We start from the raw sequence: 8,022 nt of genomic DNA, 5'->3' as shown, positions 1-8,022 counted from the left end.
TCCAAATCACGGGAAGGAACCAAAGGGGCAGAAGGGGAAAGTAGTCCCGCCTTACATCTCTCACTTGTCAGCGAGACGCCGTCGCTCCCACGTGGGAATTGGAATGCATCCCCTCTATTGCACCGGAGTGCCAGCTTCCAGCAGAGGAGGACAATAGCCCCGTGTGTGTTAGCATTAGCATCTACAAGTCTACATCTACATCTACAAGAAGTCTACGCGGGAATGTACGGCCGCCGATGCTTTTTTAGCTTCCACCGGCACCAGACGCTGTCTAAATGGGCAAATTTTGGCGGTTTCAGTCGTTTTGTGAAAAATTAATTGAGCGTGTGCGACTTCAACGGGGAACTGAGGGAAACGTGTGAAAGTGACGCCGGCGTCGCTCCGAGTTAAGCTCAAGTGTTGGTGGCATTTTGTGGTCGTCATCATTCCGGCGTGTGCAATGACAGAAAGGAGGTGAACGCAGAGTTCACAGCAGATATTTCCAGTTTATTGGATCGTGTTACTTATTTTAGGGACCGAATTACTCCAGAAAAGGTCTACGTATTGTCTTAGTTAGCTAGGTAGTAGTTTCAGGAAAGAGATATTACGGCTTAGATTTGTAGACGTGTTTTTTTGCCACTTTGAGGCCCGGTGCCATGTTGTCTCATTACATTGAAGAGAGGCTCGATATATTCTCCTACACAGTGCAAAGACATCGAGTTTAAAACCAGGCCGAGCGTGAACAGATCGATGCTGGATGGTTTCTAACCAGCGACAGAAGGGGGCGAGCGATCGGTCAGGCAGAGGAATAGATCCTTCTAAAGGTGGTAGACATTTAGGAAAAGGACAGATGTCACATTTATAACCCTCCCGTGCCGGTATCTACAGAGCGTTGTTTCTGTCTCTTCTTTTGGCAAGTAGTAAGGTGTTTTTCAGTGTTTACGGCCAGAACGGGACGGAGTCTTCTACTAATCGGCAGATTGCAACGAGGCCAAAGATGATTCATTTTGATGCACCGAGTCACAAACGTATCTCCAGGTCTGGCGCGAAAAAATGTGAATCCTGAGGGGAGAGAATACATGTTCAATGCTGGGAACCGCGGACGCAGTTAACTCGAATCCCTCCGACAGCGGAGATAAGACGTTCCCTCCGTTTCCCCAAAGCCTTCCTTTTAAAATGGGCGTTCTGTCGGGGGAGATTGGTGTGATTTTGTTGGCAGGATAGGAATCCCATCCTCTAAACCGCAGTGAGTCAATTTAGCACCAAGCGGTCTGCATTTTATCACAGTTCCTCCAGCGCGTTGCCCAGGTATCCTTCTGTATTACATCTCATTACTGGTGAGACGAATGCTGTGAGGTGAGATCCCAGCAACGAACGTCAAGCCCGCTCAAAAGAGTCTGACTCACTGAGCTCCATAATTAATTCCCATGTAATAGTTCACGCACTGTAGAGGAAGCCTCGATCAGCAAAAAGCCGATACAGAAACGCCCCCTACGTCACGTTTACTACCTCCACAGGCGCTGGGTGTCTTTGGACGGAGATGTTTATGGATTATACAGCTCTGATCCCTAGAGAATTCATCATCACAGCTGACGGTTTCATTTTTCATTGGTTTCCTTTCTCCCGCGTGTCTATTTTCCTCCGGATGTAACGAGGAGTGACGGAGACACGCTGCACCCAAATGGGTCATAATTCAAATGTCGTCCCCCCTCGAGTGAACCAAATGCATTTCTTCTACCAGTATGAATGGAGCACTTTATCTAAAGCAGTAGGTCCGACGCTTTGGGAAATATCTCCTTTCTTCCCTTCCCAATAATAAAATGATCCTTGTTTGTTTTTTGGGTACTGAGCTGCATTGAGGATGCAACTAACCTCGCTGAGCCTCTGATGCTGCGCATCGAGTCTGTTCACAGGTAGGAAGTACTGCTGCATATGTGATTCAATGTCCTCAAGTGAGTCGGCAGGGTGTGCGGAGCTAAAACAGACACAAGTACCCAGATGCACAGTGTGTTGTTTTCACATTTATCTTCATTTTACAGCATATTCAGCTGATTCCATCAGTCCTTTTATTCTCTGATCTAAATCACGTGACGGCAGCTGTGTCTCAGCGAGAAGAGCGGCTCTTTATTTAATCACAATCACGGCTGTTTATGTGAATATTATAATCTACATTTACACCCTCAGGGACGGGGGGGTAATGAATACACCACACAATAACTTTTGCCTGCTAATACTCCAGTAGTTTGACAGCTGCAACCACTTGTTAAATGAAATGTCTGACTAGATGGATGCAGTGGCAGGATCACGATGCCCAGCAGCCCCCGGCAGTCTGTCAGAGGCAAACTGTTGCATGGCCGAACCTACTGTCAACACTTTTATTCATTCTCTCCCATTTGCAGAATGTTTTGAGTCAAATGTTTCTTGCCGGTTGCGCGTCTGTCTGTCTGTCTGTCTGTCTGGGGCCTTTATTGTGAAAGGTAAGGACGTAACGTGTGGATCTGCTCCCTTTGTCAAAGTTGAACGCGGTATGAAAGTTTGCCCCTCTTGGTTTTTTCGCTAACGTTGCCACGTGTTGTTGGTTGATGCCCCAAATGAATATCGTCACGTCTTTGCGGTGTGATGTTATATATAGAGAAATATACTGACGTGCAAATGAATCCCCTCGCGCAGCAACGCTGGTGTTAGAACAATCAGGGTCGCCATGACAACCCTGTCACCTGCTCCCCCAGCAACCGCTTTGTGTTATTTTGGTTCTGGCTGCAGCTTGATTAAATCATCCTCAAGCGTGAAGTATCACACAAGGAAGCGTAAAGAAAAGCAACCGACTGCACGGGCGTTTAAGGAAATCAGTGCACGTGTAAGTGAAGGTTGACTGAACTAATGGGCAGGTGCGTAGTGCCGCAGGTACGGGAACACGGTGGCTTTTGGTTATTTGTGCTGTGGGCATTCTTGAAGACACGATTCCCAGAACGTGAGAGCGGGCCGAAGGGGAGGAGGTTTCCATCCCCCGTGAAAAAACATGTATGTTGTTAGTTTGAGCGGTTAACGCGGTTCATCTTCATGTTTTTAGTTTTAAGTTTAGTGCAGAACACTTGATGCTCTATGGGTGAACATTGTGGAGCCTTCAGCAGCTAAAGACCTGGACTGTTGCCTCCAGAGTCGGTCGAGACCAAATCCGACTAAAAGAGAGTGAAATGTGGCGTCAATAATCAATGCAAAATATCACCTAAACATCAATACCACAGCTGTGGCTATGGATTAATTGCACAACCTCCTCCGAGGAGGTTTGGTCTGGTTTGATTTGTTGCATTCTTGGTTTTTCTGCTGGCCACCAGGATCACAGAGACATTACGGAAACCCTCTGAATGCCCCTCTAGTTCTTCATTTATCTAATGATGTATTTTAGATGAATAAACTACAGATTAAACTATTTCTCAAAGCTTAACGTTCATCATCAAGTTACTTGTTTTTTATAGACAAACATCCAAAAAGACTAAATATATTAATGTATAATGATACATAATATTTGCTTGATGAATGACTCCAAATGATTAATAGATGTTCGAACGTATTGCCGTTTTACTATCCAGCCACTTATTGCTAATCAATACTCTCTTATTTGAAAGCCATTACCGATTAAAGCAGCAGATCCCATCACGACCAGACTGTACCAGACCTGGAACGCCACCCCACTCCTTTCCTGTAACCGACGGCTCACCACGGGGAAACAACCCCCCCCACCGACGCAAATGTATCCTGATGCATCCCTTCACGGTGTCCCCGCTGTCCCCGCTGTCCCCTGCTCCCTCCGTCCTCCCTCTGGGGACAATGAGGCTTTATCAGCTTGTTGTTTTCATACTGAGTATTTATTTTGTTATTCATGCTTTTGTGCCCTGATTCAGAGGTCTCCCATGGGGCTTTACAGGGAATGTTGAGTACAGTACAGTTGATGTTGTTGCAATTATTATTTCCACAAAATATGTTTATACTATGGAGAGAAGCTGGATCTTTCAACCTTTGTCTTTATAATCACTTTTTGTTAACTTTTTTCATTTATCCGCCTGTGTACAAACACGTTTATGTAAATTCTCAATGGCGGCACAGTTAAAGTGAGATAAGATTATCCGTTATTAGTCCCGCGCGGGGAAATGCGCAGTAAGACAGCAGCAAAGGGAATAGTGCAATGAGACATAAATTAACCGTAAAACAAACAAAAACTGAAACAAGATATAATTGGACTGAATGGTTGAGTTCACTTTATTGCACAAATGGGGGAAGTTGATGCTGCACAGTAGCACACATGACATTAGCAGATGAATAACCATGTTTTTGGGGAAATGGGTGAACGGATTCAGGTTGAAATCTCCATCTGGCTCCCATGTTTTCTCCACATTGTGATTTCCGTTGTTTTCAGCCGGTTTAAACGACCTTAATTTGAAACTGTGGATTATTGGACTGATGATCCGTAGTTCAGTGGCTTCCTGCAGAAGTCCAACAGTAATGTTCAGCTTCCTTTAGACGAGGTGCATATTCAAGCTGTCAGCGGGACTTCTGCCCCTTTTTACTCTCGTAACATAATTAGCTTTTATTTTTGTGATGGGAGCTGTTGGAATCATATGGGAATGCCATAAAATAGAAATATTTCACTATAAAATAAATACTGTGGCTTATCATTCAAAAAGACAGAATCTATTACGTAGCAACACGGTGAATTTTAGAGTCCTTGGAAGGACGTACTGTAAATATTACAGGATCAAATGATTGTTATATTAAAGCCCTAATAATCCAAAGTTTTGGGATGAAATCTACCAAACATCCCGCCTGGAATCGCTCACACCCGCCCGCTGGCAACGTAACATGTTGGCTCTAAACGGCAGTGGAGGATACGTAAAATCCTACTGCCTCCGGCTTCACACAGGAAAATGCTCTCAGAATCCCCAGCCGACTACATATTTCCTGCTTTATTTTTTTTAAAAGTCTTAAATGTAAATGGTTCTTGACAATGTGCCACTGAAACCAAATGTTTTTTCTTTAGAAGAGGACCGTTATAGACAGCAGGGGCCCATTGAAGTATTTATATTTATGATAACATGGCATTTTGTATTTACTGTAGAATTAGTGCACGTCATCGTACCCTTTAATGTCTCCTTGTGTTTCCAACTAACCCGAGGAAACTACAGCGTTAACCAGAGTTCAACGGGTTGGTTTCAGGCTCATCTTTTGTGTTTGTTTGTCTACTGAATGATTACAGCTCGTCATTGTAACGCTTTAAAAAAGGCTTTATTGGCTCCTCCGATGCTGAAGGCCGCTGACACGACCTCTGACCCGACCTCTGGAAGAAAAGCGACCTGATGAAACGATGGCTGCCAGGTCCTTCTCTTCCCCCCGGCCGTCTCCTAACGCACCCGTCGCCGTGTCCTCGGATGTGTGCTCAGTGGAGGAGAAACTGCTTTATGGACAAAGGCTTCCCGGCTGTCCGCACTTTGTGCGACGTGGTCACACAAAGTGTAAAGAGACGCTGAGACGGAAAGTAGCTCTTTTGTCTTTCTGTTATTTCTGTACATGGACACACAAACTTATTTCAGCAACATTCCGTTACTTTGTGTTGACTTTGTATTCACTTTGTAATCACTTTGTGCGTGGTGGGGTATTTGCATTTCTTAGTAGTCGTTTTATGTTACTTTGTAGTCACTGTGTATCTTTTTGTGTCCCTCAGCAGTTGTTTTCTATGGTTTTTGTCATTTCTGAATCCAGCCATTCAACCGTCCCTCTTGAGGTTTTGTGTTCCTTTGTCATCTTTTATCTTTTCTTGTTGTTTTGTGTTTCTTTGTGGTTGTTGTGTAATGTCGGTGGTTGTTTCCTTCCACTCTCTTTTCTTTGCGGTGTGTACTATCGTGTATTATTTCTTTGGATATGCAACAAGGAGTGATGAGATTCCCTCTGAACAGAGACCTGGCCAGGAAACTGTGCACTACTTTCTGTACTCCTTCTATTGTCAATCAGTAAAATAAAACCATGTCGTCGCTGTTGCTTCTGCATTTCTGTAAAGGATGGCTTACATGTTCAGGGCTTTGTCTGTAAGGAATTCTAAAAATAATTCTGTGTGCATCATTTGCTCCCATCATTTAGCTCCCGGCCTCCTCAATTATGCACCGTTATCATTATTAAAAGATTGTCTCGAACATCTTTTGTAGCTTCTAATGGATGAAAGTAGCTCTAATGCATTGTAGAACATCTCACCATCAGCTGTTAGAAAAGGCGTCTAATTGTCTTAAATGGCACTCATTCTCTCCGATGCGAGGACATAAATACTGATTTTATTAAGTTTCTAAGGTGAGACCAATACGGCAGATTTTATTATGAAAGTTTGCCTTTTAAAGACCATCGATGCCCTAAGTAACTTCTTTTCTTTAATGTTGAAATCCATTGTGTAAAAGGAAAAGTGCACTCAGCAGAGCACAGATGTTGCTGCTGAATAAATACAAACTACAGTCTGACTTCCGTGAGCATTCAGTCCAAACAACCAGACTTGATCTGCTTGTTTCATAAAAGTGCCCTCAAAATAATTACACTGAATTTGCAAGCAAATTTTCTCCTCTTCCTTCCTGTTGAGCGAGGAGGAGAATTTAGGAGATTTCTGGCCTTTAATGACTTCAGAATGCCCCTAGCTCCACATGTGATTACTGAAAGCCAGTTATCCTTGAATCTCGGCTGTTAAATCTCTTTTCTCCAGTGCCCAATGTTGTTGTGTTTTCCAGCAAAAGGATTTTATCGGAGGAGAGCAGGATGATGGATAAGTTCCATTCCCAAGGATCGCTCGCCCAGGGATCGTATCATCCGTGTCAGACTTTGATAGCAACTCAAGGTGATAGGTGTCAAGGGCTGAAGCAGCGGTGGGAGGAGGCGAGGGGAGGTACCCGAGCAATAACGGTGTCCTCGTCACGACCTTCTGCCCCGTGGCTCGTCACGGCCCGGACACCGCCGGTACAGGACGAGGGGGTCATTTGTTACACTCCTTTTCGTGTCCGCTGCAATTAAAGCAATAATTTGTCATTATCATCAAGGTGACCTAAACGCAGGGAGCAAGGACACGTTGGCGGGGTGCACGTCCGCTGACGGACGCCTCCCCGCCTGTAACGGGCTGAACTTGGGACCCGGCTCATGTAGGACCGGCCCTCTGACAACTGAGATGATTGTCTCAGAATAGTTCCATGTCCTCAATCCACACATGATGTTTGCCTGCTCCAGACCTTTTGAACCCACCTTCCGAGATGACTGTTTATTGTTATTTTTCTGTGCTGTGACATGAAACGGCGGTTTTCTTGACCATAGAAATAGTTGATGGATGAGCGCAGCTGGGGGACTAATGATCGAATAATCGGTTCCAGGGGGGGGGGATGTGGTCAAGCCATCGGAAGAGGAGAGCTTTGTTGGTACGCTCCGCTTTGCACTGCAGATGACCCTTGACTCCGTCATTTAAGCTGACTGAGAGCAGCCCGGACACCTCTGATTCATTCTCTCAATGGGCTCTCCTGCATAAGGGCTGTGGAGTAATAGTTTTTAAATTGATACCAAGAAATGTGAGCATCTGGATCACATGTGTGCACACTGGAACTGTTTTCGCTAACTCTAATTGTTGTTCCTGTGCAACCTGGCTGTTAATGAAAGAGATGAATGATCAAATCTGACCTCATTCTGTAAGAAAAAACACATTCATAAGTTAAAGAAAGGCTAAAATGAGGCTCCAGCGGTCCAGTTGAGTCAAATCAATAGTGTCCAACGGCCTTCTGTTCAATTTAATTCCCTCTTTTTGCGACCATTCCTCCTCTGGCTCGGCAAGGAAACGCTCTCTGGGGAAACAAAGAGGGAATTCGCTCCTAAAACGACTGTAACTTTGTAATGGACCCGCTTGATTTGAGTGACTCAAACCGCTGGAGCCTTACATGAACTCCAGCTCTACTTAATAATGCATTTTTTAGCAAAGAGCGAGGGCTGTGGATTCTGTCTGCTATCACTTAAATTGGAATTGTTTCGAGAAGAAAT

The sequence above is a fragment of the Gasterosteus aculeatus genome, chromosome 15 (assembly GCF_964276395.1).
Source record: "Gasterosteus aculeatus chromosome 15, fGasAcu3.hap1.1, whole genome shotgun sequence".
Classification (NCBI taxonomy): domain Eukaryota; kingdom Metazoa; phylum Chordata; class Actinopteri; order Perciformes; family Gasterosteidae; genus Gasterosteus; species Gasterosteus aculeatus.
The sequence above is the reverse complement of the archived record's forward strand: the minus strand, read 5'-3'. Positions refer to the sequence as shown.